This window comes from Megalops cyprinoides, unplaced genomic scaffold (genome assembly GCF_013368585.1).
Source record: "Megalops cyprinoides isolate fMegCyp1 unplaced genomic scaffold, fMegCyp1.pri scaffold_27_arrow_ctg1, whole genome shotgun sequence".
NCBI lineage: Eukaryota > Metazoa > Chordata > Actinopteri > Elopiformes > Megalopidae > Megalops > Megalops cyprinoides.
The window spans coordinates 640,539-662,482 of NW_023494723.1; the positions used below are offsets into that span (position 1 = coordinate 640,539).

At 43.7% G+C, this 21,944-nt stretch overlaps 1 protein-coding gene across 3 annotated transcripts in view; it reads right to left on the bottom strand.

Annotated features, from left to right (window-relative positions):
* The window catches only part of mical3a (microtubule associated monooxygenase, calponin and LIM domain containing 3a), a 121,718-nt gene extending 99,774 nt beyond the window's left edge, over positions 1–21,944 (bottom strand). For all 3 annotated transcript variants that reach the window (XM_036520562.1, XM_036520560.1, XM_036520574.1), the window contains exon 1: positions 21,701–21,944. The gene's annotated coding sequence lies outside the window, so the exon portion shown is untranslated. The remainder of the gene's footprint in view (positions 1–21,700) is intronic.

The following is a 21,944-nucleotide window of genomic DNA, read 5'->3' on the forward strand; positions in this document are numbered from 1 at the left end:
CCCTTGGGCTGCCCTTGTGCCTGTGAGGACACAATAGGAATGGAATCTGCAGGAGTGGGGGCGGGGCTGGTGGGGAGGCAACAAGTGTCTGACTGATTTGTGTTGATACTCTGTACTGTGACGGGATGAGGGCTACACAAATGCAGCAGACAGAGCTTCACCTTTATGCCCCAAATAACATAACAGTGAGGAGGAATTTCAATGCACGGATAAGTGGAGCATTTTCACTCCTGTGAAAATCTTAGTGGAAAAATACAACTATGCTATTCAGGGTATGCATGGTCCCATTTCAGCACTGTGTGTGTATCAGGTGTAGTCTGCGTTGTGTCGTTTTACTAGATGTTATGTGGGTCAGCGAGCGAGCAAGTTTCGATCCGAGGTTCTTGCTGCTCAGCTCAACCCTTACAGCAAGTGTTGTAACCAGTTGAGCTAAAGGCAATTTTCCCCTAACTCTAGCAGATGTAACACTAGATAACCAAGTCTCAGGGAGTGACGTAACCGCTGAAGCTGCTGTGCTACCTGCTACCCGCTAACCTGCTGGCTTTACACAGGGCTCACACAGCCAACTCATTTCAGCTCTACTTCACTCACCCATCCTACTTTCACTCACAGCAGCAACCTCTGGCAGCCTCTGAACCTTTAGCCAATATCTGAGTCACATCACCCATGTAATGGGTATAGTCTGAATTGTGCATTTGACTGGATGTTACATGGGTCATTGAGCGAGTTTCGATCCTAGGTTCTTGCTGCTCAGCTCAACCCTTAAGGCCAGCATCATTACCAGTTGAGCTAAAGGCAATTTTCCCCTAGCCTATCAGCAACAACACTACCTAACCAAGTCTCAGGGAGTTACGTAACCACTCTGCTTCACTACCTGCTACTACCCTGCTGGCTTTATGCAGGACTCACACAACCTACTCATTTCAGCTGTGCTACATGCTCATATCAGGATAAACACATAACGGGATAGAAAACACACACAGTCCCTACATGATGTATGAAATCTGAATCTGGCAGTTATCTGAATCTGGCAGTTATCATTCACTTTTACACTATCAATTTAAAATTATTAATACTAAACTCCAATACTGAGAACATTGCTTGCTAGTATCAGTTTAGCACCAGTAATGTCCCAGCATCTGCATTAACTGTGTGTGAAGCACTGAAAACAGACTGTGCTGGCAGGTTCAGATGCACACAGCATCACAGTAAGATCATGGTTGCGCATTTCTTGCATGAGATGGTGTTCTTATTTTATTCAGGCCAAAGCACTGTCGTCAGGCACTGATTTTATTTGGGAATGCCAATAATAAAGGTAGAAGTGATCTGCACCTGCAGCAGCCCACCACACACCTGGAGCTGGACTGTGTGAGTGATGTGATTACATAATGGTAAGCCGACAGGAAACTGGCAAGAGCTGATGGCAGAGGTGATGGTGATTGCTCAAATGTGGTGGCCAGAGGCAGATGCTTCCTCTGTGAAACTGGAAGGGAAAACTCATAGAAGCAGCTCCTGAGGTGGAACCTGCTGAATGGGAACACTTTGCCTGTTTTACCATCCATTTGGAATGGAGAGACTCTGTGTGGCAGCCTTTTAAAAAGGGCAGCCAGTGTAAGCCTCCAGTCTGAGGGAGAAAGACAGATGTCCTTTTCTCTACGTGATGTCACAAAGTCATTGTCTTTCACGGTCAAGACAAGGTCAACTCATCTCAGAAAACACAGAACATTCTCAATGTGCGGCTTTGTTGTTTTTGCCAGGCAATAATGTTACTGCAACACAAAGGCAGCGTTGTGAGAATGTTAAGTATTATTTGGTGGAATGTCTGTATCTGCCTCCCAGAGGCCAAGACATGTCCCCTCTCTGAAGAGTGAAAGAGTGAAAACACTCTCTGAACCATTGTGCTGCAGCTGTATGTCTTTAAGGTTTAGCACAATTTTTTTCATTACTGTGCTTGAGTGAATGATTGACACTCAGGGGTCAGATCAGCGACGCGGCTGCCAGCATCCTGGAATGCTCCCACACAGGCAAGCAGCATCTCAAATAACAGACACAGTGGCAATAAAGGCAGGGATTAGGGCAAAATATTCCAGGGTAAAACAGTGAATCTCTGTATCTGTTGCTATCCCTGTATTATCTGAATCTGCTGCCCCTCTGAGAGCTGAGACACAGAAGCCAGACACAGACACCGATCAGCTAGGACCCAGCCAGGACCCAAACTCAGAGTTTTTGCAGTTTCCAACACCTTATAAAAAAGAAAAGTTACAACAAAACAGAAAATTACAAGAACTACAACACTTATCTAAAGAAGGAAAATACAGATGCAAGTAATCTCTGAGATAATGGCTTCTACCGATACTTCAACCAATTCTTCTGTCTCGCCTTTTCTCAGCTCTCCTCCCTCTCACTGTCTCCCCTGCATTGTGTGTAATATGTATAGTTACTCCTTCTCCGCCAGTAGCGCTAATTTTACCTGTGCACAATGTGAGTTAAATGCTAGGTTGGCGGAGAAGATAGCAGAATTAGAGGCACACATCCGCAATTTATACAAGATCAAAGCTAGCCAGGAGTTTAATCTGCCAGGATTTTTCCTTATTACAAACATGCATCCCTCTTCCCCCCTCTGTTCCTCCCCTTGCCTTTATGCCTTTATGTTTCCATTCCTGCAATTAACATCCACTAATCACTGTTTTCTATTTGTTTCCTATCCCTGCTCCGGGCTCCTGCCTGGAGCTGTAACCTAAACGTCACATCCCGAATTCCAGTCCTTGCTACTACTGCCCTGCCCATCAAGCCAACTGGTGCCAAGAACTGGACATTATAGGATACATTTTATAATTACTACTGTCTATTAAACTCAAAAGTACAACTTTAAGTATTCTCTCTAATTCTATTTGCCCAGTGCCGGCCAGAAGCAGGTGGGCTCCCCGTCTGACCGGGTTCTGCTCAAGGTTTCTTCCTGTTAATTGGGGAGTTTTTCCTTGCCACCATTGCCTTAGGCTTGCTCTCAGGGGGTCTCAGGCCTGGGAACGACGTAAAGCTGCTTTGTGACAACTTGTGTTGTAAAAAGCGCTATACAAATAAAATTAAATTGAATTGAGCATCTTCTGCCTGATCATTTTGTACTCTTTGTTTGTACCTGCATGTATAAAAGATATGCGCAAATATGTTATTCTTAAAACTCTGTGTACTCTGATGAAATGAATGATGTTGTATCTTTTCCTGGGCAGAGGAGATTTTTTTGTTTTCTGCTGTCTTGACTGGTTTCTGGCCTGTGTGGGAGCACACAGGTCATGCTCGGTCAGCAATAGATATGATTTCACCTGGTGCAAGTTTAAAAGAATGTTTTAAGGGAGTTCTCCATTTCTACTTAAATGCTAACCACTGATTGTTTCAAAACACAATTATTACTTCTCTGCCTGAATACTGCCTGGAAATGAAGTATGCACCTATTTTGAAGTTGCACGCCTTATCACAGCATAATAAGTGATGTACTCTAATGAAGGTTGGAATTGCTCTGACTTCTCTATGTGAGTTGTTCGATGACTTTTCTCTTGAGAGCTTTTAGAATAAACATGGAATCGTCTCATTGCACTCTGACTCTGTCTCATCACTGGTGTTTCTTTCTAGAAGGTGAGATTCCATGACACCTCTCAGAGGTAGGCCTCAGATTATGGCAGCTGAGTCTTCCATATCCTGTGTAACACGTCCTTTTCCCATGAAAACTCCTACAGGCCCCACCTGGGACTGAAGGTGAGGAGCTTTCAGGAAACACACTATCTGGAAATGTTATGCATTTCACTGTGGCAAACAGATAGAGGCACGCCAAAACTAATTTCAAGCCCTAATTTTAGGAAAACATCATAATGTCTTTTGTCCTCTATAGCCATTAGTCAATGCAATAACAGAGGATTAAAAACTGAAGGTGCCAGTGGCCACTGATCCCAGGTCATCCCTGCAGCTGCAGAAGCATATAAAGGTCAGTAGTGTGGTGAGGCAGCCATCAACTATACCCTGCTCTGCTCCAGCCTGTCAGGATGGGAGCCATTTCCTGTCCAGGCGCACCCATTTTAAGGACCATCATCCTGAAGCCTGGACTTGGCTCAGTGAGACATCAAGATTTGCATTCCATGTGTGCAGAATTTTCCAGAGGAGCAGTGCTTAGATCACTTCCAACACCCAAGATGCTCAGCCGGAGAGGTGGCAGAACACTAGACATATGTGAGCAGTGAACGCCAACCAGGAGGTTCCTGCACTAATGCACACAGAATGTCCTGTAAACACAAGGCTCCCTTCACAGAGGGCCTTGACCACTGGGCAAAGGCACACAGACCACCTGACTATCACTGCTCACCGTGCCACCGTGACCTCCTGATATAAATTAGCATCAGTGACCAAGAAAAGCACCAATTTACTGAGCAAATGAGCTTCATGAGAAACCGAGAGCAGTGCAACGGCTGAGAGGTATGTGTGAGCAGATCACAAGTACTGCTTGGGAACATGCAATGGAACCCCTCCCATCCAGTAACAGTGGTCCCGCTGGGCTGAGCTGGCAAATCAGGGTACATGAGTATGCATGCGCTTCCAAGGACTCAGCCTCGGCTCTCTGGTTTCTGTGTCAGCACTCAGCCTGTCCTCATACCCAAAGCTGTATCTTTGTACATGGAGGGGGTGGTCTCATTTGGGCCAAACAGCAGAAAGTTCAGAAGCTTGGGATCTAGGCTACCATGCGGGATATGAGGGATGCACAGCAGATTTTAGAAGATTTCAGCAGAGCCACCACCCCCCTTACACCTGCCCTCTGCTTCCAAACTCTCAGGCTGCATCTGAATACTCAGTATGCACTAACTTAGGTTAAGAACGTACTACCCGACCGTTACTGCAGTATGTACTAATGAGTATGCGAGCAAATAGTAAGGATACAATTTGGACGTACTCTGCCGCTATTTTACTTGTCCTTTGACCTGGATGTTTAAATATTTACATCTTTTAAAAATCAGTCTGTTAACCTGAGGTAAAACGAAAAGCTAACGTTACGTAACAAGCCAATTGATTTGTTAGCTTAACCAAGTTGACTACACCGCCACCTTCTTTATCTTTTTTCCCGGGGAATTCTTCTTCTTCGGTTATTCGGGCTCCAGCTGACTTATGGGATAGCGTAGTGTAGTACGTTTGCATACTTCAGATGTAGTAGGTCATCTGGGTACCGTTCGACTACTGTTAAATGCCTACTAAGTATTTGGACACCCTACGGATTGTAACATGCTTTTTGCGTACTATATAATATGGAAGTATGAGTATTCGGATGCAGCCTCAGAGAGGTCAGGGCTGCTTTGTGCTGAGTGCTCACAGTCACTGTGTGTATGTGGATGCTGTGTGTGACAGCAGACATGTTTTTAGAAGGTGGGGACTGCTGGGAGGCCAGAGCCATGTGAGCCAGGCCCAGCCGGTTCCCAGCAAGGCTGCACTTACATGCTGTCACCAATGGAGAAGGCCATCGATGAGTATGGTCATGCAGGCAGAGCAGAACAGATTTATTGGCTGATGGTGACCTCATAAAGGAGTGGTGATGATGACAACAGCTTTGTTATCAGCGGCCAGTCATGGGCCACCAAGCACAGAGAGACTGCAGCCAGCTGGACAGGAAGCACACACACAGACACACACACATACTCAGTACGCACACACAGAAACACACACACACACACACATACACACACATGTGCACACACACACACACACACACACACACACACACACACACACTAAAACACACACACACACTCACTACTCCTCTTGCTATCTAAACTCACTCATCCAACTCATGCAAACACAAAGGAGGGATGCCCAGACTTTGCAGAACACACAGAGCCAAAAAATCTAGTAAACATATCTAAGTGCTATTATACTGAACATATATTCAGTCTTTAGAAAGAGTTGCTGAACCATAGAATGATTGCATATAATACAGGTGCATCTGTAATTCTTCTAAAATCAACAGAAGCAATTAGATTGATTGTGAAATTAATTTGCTCAAACAAAGATATATCTAAAGCGTGGACTACATTCACAGAACTACATGTACGCTTGCTGTCAGGCCAACAAAGGGCCTCTTGGCTGTGACTTAAGCAATGGACATTAGTCTACGAGCGCAAGGTGACAGAGAAGCTAGGGTTTAGGAGCTGATGAAGGGTGACCATCTCTCTAGCAATCTGCATTCTGAACACTTTAAACAGGTAACAGCATTGGCGTGGTCATCGGGGTACCAGGTTACAGTGCATGCTTGGCCATCATATCAGGAAGGAAAAGGTTAACAATGCAAAGCAACTCTGAATATGACAGCCAAAGAATTTCCACTCTGGGCTAGAAAGTAGAATGCAAATCTGACACCCTTCAACAGAAACCCCCCCCCCCCCCCCCCAGAACCCATTGTGTGAATACCCACACAAATTGCTTTCACTACATCACAATATTTTAAAAATTGTCAGGCTATTAACACATTAATACAATAGGATCTTGCAGCTGCCTCATGCCTTTGGGAGTGGTGTGTGAAGATGTATTCTTTAAACTGTTAATTTTTCTTTCCTTGTGCTCATTTCATTCCTCCTCAAGCAACCTACCCAAACCCTCTGCAGGATCTCATGCTGTCTTTTTCAACTCACAGTCTGTATTTACCAGCACAATGAGATGTTCCTACCCCCTGGGCCTGCTGTTTAAGCACACAATGCTTGTAGGCCTGTGGTTTCACTTGCTGCTATATTTGTTTGTTATATTTGTTATATTTGAAAACTTCTCATGAGGGCCACAGTGGAGCTGACACAGCACAAGCGGTCTGGGAATGGTCTCGCAAGACAAAGGTCTTCCCGCAAGACTCTCACTCATGGAGATCTGGGGAGCAGAGAGGATTCTTGTAGATTCTGCTGCCTGTCCAAGGAACTGACGTGTCAACATGACATGCCCAACACTTGGGATGGTTCCCCAAAATTATGTCAGGTTTATCATAGTCTAGGGTGCAGACGTGTTCGAGAATGACTGATGCCCCCCGCAAATCCCATCATTAAAGCAATAAATCTGTGAGAAACACGTTTATCCCTCATGAAGAAATGAACTCTAACCTCTACATGTTGTTCGATTACAGTCAACACTACGCTTAACTGCACACGTTCAACACACAACTGCCTCATTTCTCAACCGCCTCATTACCAATCCTAATTGCACCAGAAGCCAGCAAGCCATGAGGCTATTGACCAGCATGAATGAGCCCCATTGCTCTGACAGCAAGCAGGGCCACATCTAACTTTAACAGGCTAAAGGGCTGTCTCTGTGCTGTGACCAATCAGGTCTCTTCCCTTAATGCGTTCCCATACTGGTAATCCATCACGGCCAAGCTGGCACACGATGTTAGGATGATATTAAGATTTATGGGGACCTTCCATTCCCCCAGACGGGGAATCTCTGGACAGCCATTATGATGTCATGTCTGTTGGGGTTACCCATGCTATTTGCATTCTTAGAAATATTCAGATTTGGGACTGGGGACAGATTTTTGACTGAATGGCACTTGTGTGTATACATTTTTAGATCTTGATGCAGAGGTTAGTAGTAATATAGTAAAATTTGCAGATGATACAAAACTAGGGGGTCTAGCCAACAGTATAGAATCAACTAAGGTAATACAGGAAGACCTAAACAGCATCCAAAAGTGGGCAGATACCTGGCAGATGACATTCAATTTAGATAAATGTAAAGTCTTGCATGTGGGAAATAAGAATCTTAAACAAGACTACGTCATGGGTGGAAAAAAACTAGAATGTGCTCAATTTGAAAAGGACTTGGGAGTAATGGTTGACCCAAGCTTAACAGGATCTAGGCAGTGTGCTGTAGCAGTAAAAAAGGCCAACAGGATGCTGGGATATATAGCCAAAAGCATTGAGTATAAATCTAAAGAGGTTATATTGAAATTATAGAATGCCTTAGTCAGACCGCACCTGGAATACTGTGTGCAGTTCTGGGCACCGCACTATAAAAAAGATACCGAAGCTTTAGAAAAGGTTCAAAGAAGGGCAACTAAATTAGTTCCTGGCATGAAATACAAATGCTATGAGGAAAGACTCAAGTTACTTAACCTATTTAGATTAAGCGAGAGGAGGCTTAGGGGTGATTTAATTGAGGTATTTGAATTTATAAAAGGAATCAATAAGGTTAACTATAATAGATTCTTTAGGGTGAGTTCAGTCTGTAAAACAAGAGGACATAAATGGAAACTAGTTAAGAGTAAGTTCCGCACTGATGTAAGGAAATATTATTTTACACAAAGAGTTATCAATACATGGAATAGGTTGCCAGGTCATGTAGTTGAGGCAGAGACCCTTGCTGTGTTCAAGTCTAGACTTGATGCAGTTTTGGATACTCTTTAATTAAGAAATGGCGAGTTTAGTTGGGCCGAATGGCCTGTTCTCGTCATAACATGTTCTTATTTTCTTTCAGTGGTTTAATCATAAACTGGCAGTTTAGTCTGTTCCAGTTCTTGCCACCACCCCTCCTCCCACCTTCATGGATTCAAACATAATCAGTTGCTATGCTAACCCGATCTTCCTGCCACATCCTGTGCACAGATCCTGCTCTCAGCATGGTCGACAACCAACACAGTGAAAACACCACTCCAAGACACCAGTGGGACACAGTGCAGACCACTGGAGGCCACACCTCCTCCAGCGTGCATCTGTACCACAACTCAGTGCACAGCATATGCAGGCAGAGAACAAGACAGCATGCAGCAGCACAGTCCTCCATCCAGTCACTCTCACTGTGCATTAAGTCAATAGCAAAGAAGGTTGGAAGCAAACTTGCTGCCATCTTAAGTAGTCAGAATGCCTTTTCTGCACTTTCAGTTACCTCCTCAGACTCAGCCAACACAGCATAGAACACAGGAAGTGAGCATGCTCCTAATAGGCCACTTGGACACCAGATGAGATTCCAGATGTTGTCGCAGACTCAATCTCTCTCTGATTGTGTTTTTCCTTCACCCATATTCAGTTGTATTTGTCTCTTGTCTCCGCTAGTAAAATGACTGCAGAAAAACTGAAGGCCTAAACTCCCCGGAATTCCTCTTATGAAAGGGACTTACCACTTGCTCCTGCCTCTGTGCGTGAACATACAGAGCCCTGAAATGACTATCCCATTGAAGTTAAACAGGGATAACATTACACACTTATACAGCGTGCAAAATCCAAACTACAAATCAGACACACCAATTCCAGAGAAAAAAAGACTGGTTGCTGTGGGACAGCGCTATCAAACACTGGTACAGTTTAGAAAATATCAGCCTTGGGGTGGTAGCTACCATGCCTGTAAGCAGCTATGAGGTCACCAAGGTCTGGACCTCTATATTTTTTTTAGAGCTAAAAATAAAATTTGAAGCTAAATACTGGATTAAAAAATCAGTGATAGAGAACTTCTCCTCTGAGACGAGTGCATGCTTGATTCAGTTTAAAATTGTTATTTAGTGTCCGCTGTGTGTGAGGGTTGTGAGAGAGGGTGTGAGCTTAGCCCCTTGCATCATCAGCACTTCCACTGACAGCAACAATTGGAATTTACACACGTTGGCAGCAGCATACCATTCGGTAAGACAAAGTAATGATCGTTATGCCATTATCTGTAATAAACGTACAAAACAGTAACCTGGTACAGAGTCTGGAGTAAAGAAAATTGTATGAAACATGTTAAATATGCGTACTCTGGCCATGATGAAGACTAGGCTATTTCCTTCATATTAGCAAGCTAGCTAAAGTTTCACACAACGTGTAGAAAAGGGCCACATGTGAATGTTTCTGTCTTTGTCTTTGTCTTTGTTTGCGCACCACCCCCACCTCTCACAGGCACTTGTTTACGACTCAGTTGAAACCTGGCCAAACCGGTCCTGCTGCTCCCCTTATCAGCAGGACCCCCACAGGGAACTCGAGGCACAGGCGCACCCCCAAGGACGGCCCCCAGGTCACCATTTGCCCTCGGACCTGCCCGTATCCTTTGGCCACCAATCAGGGCCTCAATAGGGCCGGGGATACGGGACAAGATAAAGGTGGTAGTGACCTCCCCCACCTCAGTACCACAACAATATCTGGGAGGTGAAGAACTGGGGAGACCAAGCCTTTGGGGACCAAACATTGTGCTGTTGTTGTGTGCGTCTGTGCCAAAGTAAGTAGTATGCCTAAGTTCAACTGGTTGTAATATAATTGCCTGTAGAGAGAGAGGGGTGTGCATGTTAATTAAGATAGTGTGTCCTTAATGTATAAATGTTTTCATAGCCATTCCTGCAGTTTAAGTCTGTATGCCTCAATGCCTGTATGTATATTTTTACATTCAATGGACCCAACAGTACTTATCATTCTCCCTGCTTACTCTTTGCAGGGAACCACACACACATACACCACAAACCCTCGCCTCCATCCATTCAAAATCCCCAATAAACACCTGAACCCGGAACCTGACTCCTGTGTCCTGACCGACACCCCACTGTGACAGCAAAGTAGCCTGAACCTAGTACGGGTGAAACTGCCCCCTCAGTTTCACAACGGCATTGATTAAAAAACAGCTTATGTAGGTGATAGTATCAATAATAGTAGGCCTATGAAACATTTCAGCGACAAATTTGGAAGTGATTATAAGTGTATAATGACGTTAGTGTACCTTACAATTAAAACACAGATAAAATTTGTTTCTTGTAAATAGCAACAGGTGTCTTTCTATGTATGTAATGTTTATATGTATAATTTTGACAAAACCTAAACCCCTCCAGACAACAACATTGACAAAACCTAAACAGTAACCCCCCTGACCTCACGATGTTTCAAACCCTGGTTACGGCCATGGTAGCTACATCAGTTTCATTGCTTTAATTGTCATTTCAAACTCTTTTCCTCCAAGCCTAATCCAGTCTTAATGGTCTGACCTCAGGCAGTGGTCATGCTCTTAATGTTCACTCAGATTCAACATGGGGAATTTAGAGTGTTGATTTTGCCCTAATCCGGTATCACCCAGATTAGGCTGTTTATGGGATAGCAGCAGTCCTCCTTCACCCCAGCACAGGTGATGTCTACACTGAAGGTGACACTGCAGGTGAAATCTGACACTGAACCATGCAAGTTTCACCACTGCTGACTTATCAAAAGCGTGGGGTCCACAAATGGATCAACCCTGCTGCTGCACACACAAACAAACAGGATTCAGTTAGCCGTGCATGTTACTGTACCTCTCAAACAAGCAGGATTCAGTCAGCCTAGCATGTTGCTGTACCTCTCAGACAAGTAGGACATAGTTTGCCCTGCATGTTACTGTGCAACATAAACAAAAGGTGTCTGCTTTATTACACTATGAATGTCCACAACAAACATCCTATATCCGGTGAGTAAGAGTTAGTTTTGTAGCACACAGACAAGCAGCGAGCACTCAGCATTCGGATCATTAATACTTAACCACACAACCAGACAGCGCCCTTTGACACTGTGCACAGACGAGATGTAGCAAATGCTTGTCTATCTGTGCAGCTTCAGTTCCTGAAGAACATGAGCCTCATTTCACAAGCTTGTGTGTGTTTTTCTGGGGTGTCACGCACCTTTTCTTATTCAGACCTTGAAGCACATGGTTGGTGTTATTGATTTTAACTGCTCATATCTATCTGTAAAGAGTGTGCATGTCTGGTGGCTCTGGAGGGATGCTATACCAGGCTATACAATGAGAAGTTCATTAAAATACAGCCACTCACTAGTGTAAACAAACACATCCCTAAATGTACTGATACACATCTATTGATCTTTCTGAGTAGGGAGTGCCACATATTTAAATGCATTTGACAGCTCATGTCATAATTTCACAATTCGATCAATTTAACAATTCAAGAATGTCTTGTACTATTCTTGATCAATTTATTCAAAGAGAGTAACAGGTGTCAAAGTGCTATTATAAAGTCTGGAGCTGCAAAGGTATTATTGTGCAGCTCTTTTCTGCATTTCACATAGATTTCCTGAGCCAAGATTCATCAAGCCATGTCATTTCATTTACAAGCCTCAAACAGAGAGAATGTGGTTTATTAGCAAACAGACACCTGACACCTAGGAATGTAGGTGTCAAGCACAATAATAAAGGAAATTACTACAAGATGTCTAAAGCATTTCTAATTACTGCTGATGCTCTCTTATGGTAAGCAGTAATGACTTAGCTTCCCTGTGATAACAGGATGGCCTGCTAGTATCCTGTTTCTGAATGAACTTCAGCACTGGTCCACCATTGGTTGTGCTCACTCATGTGTGACCAGTAGCGGAGCGAGAAGGGGGCAGAGGGTGCGGCTGCCCCGGGCCCACGGTTCCGCCCAGTAACAAAGGGGCCCACCTTGGGCCCAACCTGCTTGACTGAACATGCATTTTTGTTGTTTAGTTTAATATTTTGAATAAAGTTTGTGTGTGTTGATTGCCGCGAAAAAATAAATAGTCAGACTGAGGGCGTAGGCAAATGGTTTCGACCGACCTCTAGCTAAGTTTCTCGCCGGGATATTTATTTTGAATGAGCAGAGACACAATAAAGTTACAGAAAACTTTATTTGCTGTCTAGTATCCTTGTCTAAGTGTACAAACAGAAAAAAATGACGCCCTCTGTTCGAGTCCCAAACTAGGCGATCGCCGGCTGTGTTGTTTTATTCCCATCGCCGTCACTGCTGACGGAGCCGCGGTATTTAATATTGGTCCATGAGAAATAACACACCTCATTGTAATCCGCATTTCTCTCCGTTCTGCCCTTCCGTCTCCGTAAGTTTCCCCTTGGATCTGTCTTGCATCTCCATATAGCCTATAATAGAGGTTATGCACTGACGTGTTTCCTGACATTTATATGTAGCCTACCTGATTTCGACGCCAGGGAAATACACAAAGCAAAGCCTGAAAGCATACAAAAGCCGGGACATTCTAAAACGCTTAATGTGGCATAATGTTCCAAAACTGCGATCAGTGATCACCACCACAATTTGTCTTGCACATTTGTCAGAAACACTTCCACCTGTCAAAAAAATCAAAACCGAAATCCTAGGAGTATGGTCGTTATCTCACGTTAAGTGCTTTCCTCTCCACTGACGTCCATTATAAGGAAAAAGTTTAACGTGGCTCAATGTCCCAAAACAGCGATCAATGATCACCAAATTTGTCTGACATTTCACATGTCATAAACAGTATCTCCTTTGAAGAGACAGTGATTATTGGATGCTATTTTGGAACAATCTGTCACTGACTGACAGCGGGTTTTTAACAGAACACATCCTCTGTCATCTTGATGATATTTTCTCAACCACCATCCACTGCATGATGTAATGCCATCTTGTCTCTGCCTTGCATTCCGGGCTGCTGAAATTCCACAGTATTTACCAGTAGGAGATTCCACTGAAACGCCTTCAACTGAATGGCTGGCTAAATGGTCTGTTTCAAGTGCAAGTTAAACAACACAAACATTTCTATGGCTTCTCAGAAATAAGGCCTTAAATATCAGTTTACCCTGAGAAAATGTGTAGGGCCTCGGAATAAGAATATGAACCATACTGAACACAGGAGATATCTGACTGTTAGCGGTTAAATTGGGCCAGATGCTGGTGCCAGCTGTACATATTTAGTATCTTAAAGGGTCCTCAGCCAAATGAAGTTTCACCTCCAGGCAGCTGTTACTGCAAGAGGCCTCCAGCCAACACTGAAAAACAAAGCAGCGTGCAGGCCAGAAACTGACCCCAGTCAAATGGTAGGGGTCGAACACTCCAGAACTCTTGTTATCAACTCAGAAACCTGACATGAACTTCATTACTTTGCTGACACCGCAAAAAGGACTGTGCTGACACGTAACCTTTTCACAACATTTCAGTAATGCTGTAGCAACACAAGGATCCTGCGAGGATCATTCATTAGCCCAGAGCTAAGTTGGTGTTAAATATATATTTAATGAAGAAACAGGTGCAATACACTGCATCTCTCCCAAACAGGAAAAGCCCTCCCCTCTCTGTGATCCTCACAGCTCATTTGTCAGAGTCCTGTCCCCATCTGACCTTTTGGCCTTTGAGTGGCAGAGAAACAGGGAGCAAAGGTACAATTAAAGAAGAGGGATCCAGCAGTAACAGACTGCTCACTCTGGTCCTGAAACAAACAACTATTTCACAACAGCCTCTGCTGTTTTCTCCTCATTGGAACCTTTAGCTAATGTAATCCCCCAAGCCTCCTGGCCAATCAGTGAATTCATAACTCAGTGGTGACGTCACTCGAGGATTTCAGTAAAGCAGCACCATATGGCGCAGAGAGCAGAGAGCTCCTCAGACAGCAGGACTGAGGCAGCTCCATCTCACACACACTGCTTTCATTCATCTCAAGCTCTGGCCCTTTAGGATTTACCACTAAGTCTACATTACCTTTGTGTGTGCATATCTGTGCATGTGTGAATGTGCATGTGTGTGTGTGTGTGTGTGTGTGTGTGTCTGTCTGTCTGTCTGTGTGCATGCTAATACAAGGGATACAAGATCTCAGAATCTATACTTAGACTATGCACAATAGTGCATACAAATAAAAACATAAAAGTGTGTGTTTGTGTTTGTGTGTGTGTGTGTGTTTGTATGTATATGTGTGCATATGCTGGGCTGCTGGTCACAGTAAATACAAAAAAACCTCTGTTTTCCTTAACAGCACTCTGCCTCAAGATCAGCCTCCGCCTCCATCCACACCTTAGCTGCTCTACACTGAGACCCCACAGATTCGTGATGACCAAGGCTATGTGAAGCAGCAGCAGCAAAACCAGGAAAGACCTTGCTTGGATTTTCTGGATTGTTATTTTATATTCAATGAAAGTAGTGAGATATTCAAACCATCTGAAAGATTGGCAGTAATGTTAGCTTGGATGGCCTGGTATTGGCTGTGCTCTCCATATTAGGCAACATAAGACTGCACATTGTGAGTGTGTTCAAAGAGTGGTGAATGTAAAAGCTGTGGTCTAGCTCCAGGTTCAGGGCCCTTTTTGTTCAGTGTATTTCTCAGGTGATTCATATTTGGCCCTCAGTCCAGCTCACCTAAGATTTCCATTCAGATCTTTGACTTCTTATGATTATGATTGTTAAGAGTAGGGAGGACAGTAAACTGTCATTTCCTGACTTCTCTCTGTCTGGTACTGACTTAAAGTATGTGATGAGGCTAAATACTTAGGACATTATATAACTGATGACCTGTCTGATGATAGGGACATTGACAGACAGTGTCATATGATGTATGCACAAGCTAATATGTTGATTCGCAAATTTGGTATGTGTTCAATATCTGTGAAGACTACACTTTTTAAAGCATATTGTACCCCTACGTATACTGCCCATTTGTGGCGGTGCTACAGAAAGAGCAGTATGCAGAAACTTAATGTAGCATATAATGATGGAATGAGGCTGCTGCTTAAGGTGCCATGATGGAGCAGTGCAAGTCAAATGTTTGTTAGTGTTGGCGTGCCTACCTGCTCTGCTGTCTCATGTACAGATGTATGTGTAGACTCTGTAAACGGCATAATTTCAACTGAGTTCTGTCCGGTTCTTCTCTAGTATGTGGAATCATTGGTGTTTTAGTCTATGCGTAAATATATGATATTTTGGATTATGTCTGTTTTTTTTTCTTTTCCTCTTTGTATTGTTTGTTTGTTTGTGCTATGGACCGTGTATGTGTCCTTAATAAAGCTTTGAATTGAAATTGAATTCTTAACTACTCTCAGCTGCAGATTGGCAAATGTCTGTTTCTGCAGCAGATGGTATGGATCTTGATGGATCTTGCTGCGTTGCATATAATTCAATGTTACATGGGTCAGCGAGCGAGTTTTTACCCCCTAGCCTGTCGGCAACAACGCTACTTAACCAGGGAGTGACGTAGCCGCTGCAACTGCTCGGCTACCTGCTACCCGCTACCAAGGCTTTTATGCCGGACTCACACAAGCTCTTTACTTCAGCTCTGCTACACAATACCACAGATTTTCATCAATGTTGCACCTGTTTTCCCTCGCTATACAGTGAGGGAAGACCTGTCTGCTATGTGTAGTCCTTATTTGGCACTCTTCTGCTGTGATTGGATGGCATGCACCGTTCATTACATCAAAGTGTGACATTTGGTTATGTGGATTAGTGTCATACACTTTCCATCTCCACTAGGAAAATAAGTTAACTCTTATATATAGCTATATATAACTCCTAATGAGACACATCCTAATGTTGGGTGACACACCTTCATGTTGGGCAAACTCTGCCCCATCTCCTATGTCCAGATGAGCTTAGTAGTAACAGAGGTGTGCAGCTCTTCCTGAAAGCACTTAAGCAGTGTTTACATGCACATACCTTCTTATTTCAAGCCATCCTGCTATTGTTTTATTCTTCAATCAAGATATATGCTCCTTTAAGGACTGGGATTACGTATGCAGACATAAAATTCTTAGCAAGTTGTGTCCACCCCAATATCAAACTCTCTCCTATGCCCTTGCTTTACTGTATGCCTCTCTGCCTGCCCTGGCAGCTGTAAGGGACTGGGACCGGACAATAAGGCTGAGTAGACTAATACTTGGTGTGACTGAGAGTGGGAGAGACTAAAAATGTCTTTGACCAGTTCTGGAGGTGGCTGAAGCTGGGTGGCCTAGCCTGAGAGATAGACTGTGACTGACTAAGATTTGGAGAGAATGAGACTAGGTGAGGCTAATACTGTCTATTGAGCTGTGACTGAAGTGACTTGGAACAAGAGTGGTGGAAACCGTGCAGAACTGGTGAGATGAAGACTGGAAGTGACTACAACTGGGAGAGGTATAGACTAAGAGATAAAGACCACTAGGATCAACAAATCCTGCCCCCGCCTTTCCCCCCGCTGGTTTGAGTGGATCTGCATCTGTACCTCTAATATGCATACGTTTCCACATCATATAGAATGAGTCATCATTCTGCACCACAGACCACATTGCCTGGTTCATGAAAAGACTCCATATCCTTTAATTCACGCTGTTTTGTTTCACAGCAACCTCAGATGCTGTACAGCATTTTCCTAACCTGTCTCCACAAGTTTACTGAAAAACTACTCAGCTCAGAGAAATGGGTCAAATGTTCTTATTTCTGAAATAATGCAAGTGGATCAATAAATCTTCAAAATTTCCACAACAGATTTCTTAGTTTATTTTCCCTCCCACAGATCAAAATAATTCCTCCACAGACTCAAAATGAGGTCAGGGGAGGAGGCTGAGGGAGACTGCAAGTTGTATAAATCATTTTTGAACTGAGTCTCATGTTCCCTTACAGAGAGGCCCATGCTGTGGCTATCAGCTTACCAACAATGCATTGCTGCAAGACACACTGTCTTGAGCTGTTGAGAACAGGGACAGTCTGACCTGAGGAAACATTGTGGTAATAGGGGATAGTAGCTCCTTCATGTTCTCATACTTGCTACTCAGCCATAAATACAGGCTGTGGGTTTGCCACTCATCTGGGTCAACAGAACCTGATTCATCTCTGTTGCCAAACATTCACAAAGACACAAAATGTATTTCTTAAAAGGAAGACAGTCGCTAATGCTAACTCATTCCAGAAGTGTGAAAACTCCATTTACTGACAAATCACTTTCACAGGGTAGGTTGTGCCTAGATGTGTTGCTGAATGTGTGTGACTATGGCTAAGGTAGCCTGTTTTTGCTACAGAAGCACAATATGAGGTTGAAAAAGGAGCCACGCTTCCCGTGCAGGAATTTCAAACAAACAGTTAATGTGGCCTGGCTATCTGATATTATAGTGTCTTAAGCCAGACAGTAACACACCTGTGCTTAAGCCAATTCTGGAGGACCAACAGAAACCAAATACTGCAGAGAAACACTGCTAGCTGCCAAACCATTAATAGCTGCTGCTCTGCAGGTCTTGCCGTGCAGCTGCCAAAATCCAGTCCCCAGGAAAGCAAAGCTACCATGGCAGCACTCTGTGCCATCCTACTCCAGCCCCAAATGCAGTTTCCAGCGGTGTGATTGGCAAATGCATGCTGTAAAACCACTGAATGTAGATTATCAGTGGTAGGAGTCAGGTAGCCACATCCCAGAGGGTCCCCAAAGAAATTCAGGCCCTGCTTAAACTTCTGTACCTTCTTATCAGTGTGATCTGGGGAATATCTGATGCATGATTGATCCCTGTGAAGCAATCTTTAGTGTGACCTCTTCAGTGCTGACACTGGGACCATAAACAATGACTATGGCCCGTTCATCACTCTTAAAGTGCAGGAAATGACAAATTCTGTACTTAAAACTGAGGGATGTGCATCTTCTGAGTGGCCTCAGTCAGACATGGCACAGATTATATTTCAGATCAATTGCTTCAACTGCACAGGTCTGCCACGGGTTAGGACCCTCTCTAGTAGATAATTATGATTCCTATGATTGTGGCTTTGCAGTAAGCCACAGGAAATATTGCCCAAGAACAACATTTGCAGCATTTAGTGGGTTGCTGTTCTGAATTCCAGGCAAAAGGTTGTTCCAAGTCTCAGAGAAAAACAGAGATGTTAGGCAAATTAAGTAAATTAAGTAAATGAAGATGGGGAGAGGCAGAAATGAATTTGCTTTAGGATAAAATCAAAACTTAAATAGATTCCAGTAAGCAGGTCAATTGAACTCAGGCTTCACAAATGCATTTAAAAAATCAATAGCAAGAATGCAGAATATTGAATAAGCACTTAACAACAGTAATGATCAATTAGACTGTGTTCAACTGATCACATAGACTTAAATGCATGTTAAAATTATGCATGAGATATGCACAAAATAGATACTGCTTTCCAAAACAGGATGTACTTTATGCACTTTATGAGTTTGACTCATCAGCAATAATAATCAGATGTCTCTGTCAATTCCACCACAAATTGTATATGAATTATTCTGGATTTTGCTTCAAAAGGACATCAATCTTTCAAATGCATACCGATCTGGATGGTATTAGCTTTATGACTTGAGGTGACTTCACTAATGGTGATATGCATTGTTACCTTTGATACAGGAGACATGCTGTCATGTACTACACAGTAAGCCCTGATCAAACAGTGCTCTTCACTCATAAAAATACATCAATACTACATGGAAATGCTCTACAGTTACACTGTGAATAAATATCTTACATGCCATTCAGGCAGATGCAGTCATGGGTTCCCACATATGGTTCCTTCTTACTTTTAAAACATCTTCAGTGGAAGACCACCAGCTCCACCTCTGATCCATACACAATCTCTTTTGCTATTAAATTAATGACATTGCCCCCTAAATTTGCTACAAAGTCTACCTTTGTGCATTCCTAGCTATCCCAGGGTGCTTTGCTTGAGGTGATCAATCCCATTAGGCCAGTTTGCCCTGTCCCAGAACGCCCTTCCATCTGGCCCTGTCCCAGCCATACATCCAGCCCGTAATATAGTAGAATCATTGCAGTCTCCATAGGTTGATAGAGAATTATCTGCGTCTGATGGGTTTGTGTAGCTGACCACAGATGTGCAAGGTTCCACATTGGTGTTCTGACTTCCCTTTGGAGCCACAGATGCAAGAATGTAAGATACCCCCCCAGCTGTCCCAGAAGAGGTGGTTGAAGTGTAAACCAAACAGCAAGTACTCTTCCCGCTGCACTGGAACAGCTTCCTGAAGATAGCATGCAGCTATAGACAGTATTCGGCTTTTTTCAAATAACTCACAATGTGCAGTCACACCTAGCTAGCGATGATACTCAGCTCATTGGAGAGAACTTCTGAGTGAAAAGACTGAGCAGAGAGGTAGCTAAATGGTGCAGTGCTGTCTGAAACACTGAGGTTCCTGTCTATCCCTGTTGTGCAGTTTACACTAAGCCGCAAGCCAATGATGTCTGACATTTAGTGTGCAATGGCCACCCATGTGATCTATTAGAAAGAATTTCAAAATGAAAACACAGATAAGGGGGATTGGCCAGTAATGGCCTGTTCTCCTGTGTAGAACAACACACCGGAAAACAAATGAATCCCACAAGAAATACAGTTTCTTCTCCTCCTCCACCATGGTTTCCAAGCTGGGTTGGAGGGGCAAACTGCTGATCTCAGGTCAGCACGGTCAGTCTCCCCACACTGGGCTCTTATGAACAAAGGCAATTCATTGCATCACATGAGCGGCAGCTCCCACTCTGCGCAGGGGACACAATACCACTCTGTCTGCTGGGGCAGGTGGTTGGTGGATGAGGTTCGCCCCTCTGAGCAGAGACGTGCAAGGCAGGTTTAATTATTACAGCATGCTGCATAAGCAATACCAGCCACTGGGAAAAGAATTCAGCAGTGATGGAGGAAAGCAAGAGGTGATGACATCATCTCCACATGATGCAGCATGCTCAGTCAAGTTCCAGATTCAGCCTGTTAAAGTACCAGGTATTTTTTAACATTGGTCAGATATATTGTGATATATTGTGAAATATATTGTTCAGCCCAAGAATATGTTGCAAATACATTTATATATCAGTAGAAATATATTGAAACATACACAAATTACACATTGATTGAGCTAACAAACATATTCTCTAAAATGTATTCTCAGTATGTTATTTTTTATGGGTATCCATCACTAATTGTGCCATTAAACTTGCATTTAAAGTACAGTGCTAAGGACACTGGGATCCAAGCTTACAGTGATTCAAAGCTGACTGCTTATGAAACCAGTTAGTGCTTTGGTTGCTACACCTGCAATACTGTTAATCATTTCTGTTAAACAAACAACTGCAGGGTCTTTTTTTTCGCTTTCTTTTCTGCCTAGCAGAAACTCTGGCTACTATACTATTACTATACTAGTACTCTCTACTATATATGTATACCATATATACAGCTAGATGTTTACCAAAGAGACTCTTGTGATGGCACTTTGCTAGAGGGTAGTAGCATTCAAACCTGCAACCTTGTGGTTGTTAGCCTAGTTCCACCACCATCATGTCACACGCTCAATTCTATCTGCATGACTAGTGACAATACCTCCAGATCACCTTGGTATACACTGCAGAACTTTCCCAGACTGGAGCTCAGAGCAAAACTGGCTAATAATAATACATAATCTGCCCCTCTCCCCTATAGAAATAATACTAGCCTAGTGTGAGACATAAGAGATGCAACTCAGTTTCCTCCAACAGAAAACCCGGGGGTCTGATGAGAGTTTCCTCCAAACCTGACTGTGCCCGCTAATAGAAAACTTGACAGTCCCATGAGAGTTTCCCTCAAACCTAAGAGTGCCCCCTAATAGAAAACCTGAGAATTCCACATACAGCTCTGCACAGGCGAGAGCTAGACTGCGGAACGTTCCCTCCTCTCGGGACTGCGTACCTGTTGTAGGGAGAGGGACATGGGTGACCAGTAATGCACTGCTGTGGCCTGGGACTGGGTGGGCTGCTGAAGTGAACAGCAGCTCTGGATGTGAGAGATTCGCGCACTCTGCAGTGTTTCCACCATGTCAAGACAAACTCTGTAAATGGTGTGGACTCCCAGCCTAACACAAGCACAGATTACAGGTAGCACCCCACAGCTGCGTCTTTAGCAGTCCAACTGGAGTCTACCAGTCTCCATTTAACAGTCTGCTAAAGATGTTACCATACAAACCCACACAAACACAAATACACATACTAACACACACAGCCCTCTGGCACAGGGACAGACGGGAATGGTACTCACAGTGTCCCGAAGCTGGTGTCCTGATCTTCTGCCAGTGCAAAGCCAGCACCGCTGTCATCTCCCTCCTTCCCCTGCTCCTGCCATTCTGGCCAGTTGCCAGGTATTGCACTCCCACTGCTATTCTTCAGCTTTCATGTACAAAGAACCTGCAATGTCAAAGCTCTAACAGTACACTGGTGTCTCCATCCCTCCCACCACTCTCACATTTGATCCCTTTCTCTCTCTCTCTCTCTCTCTGGTTTTG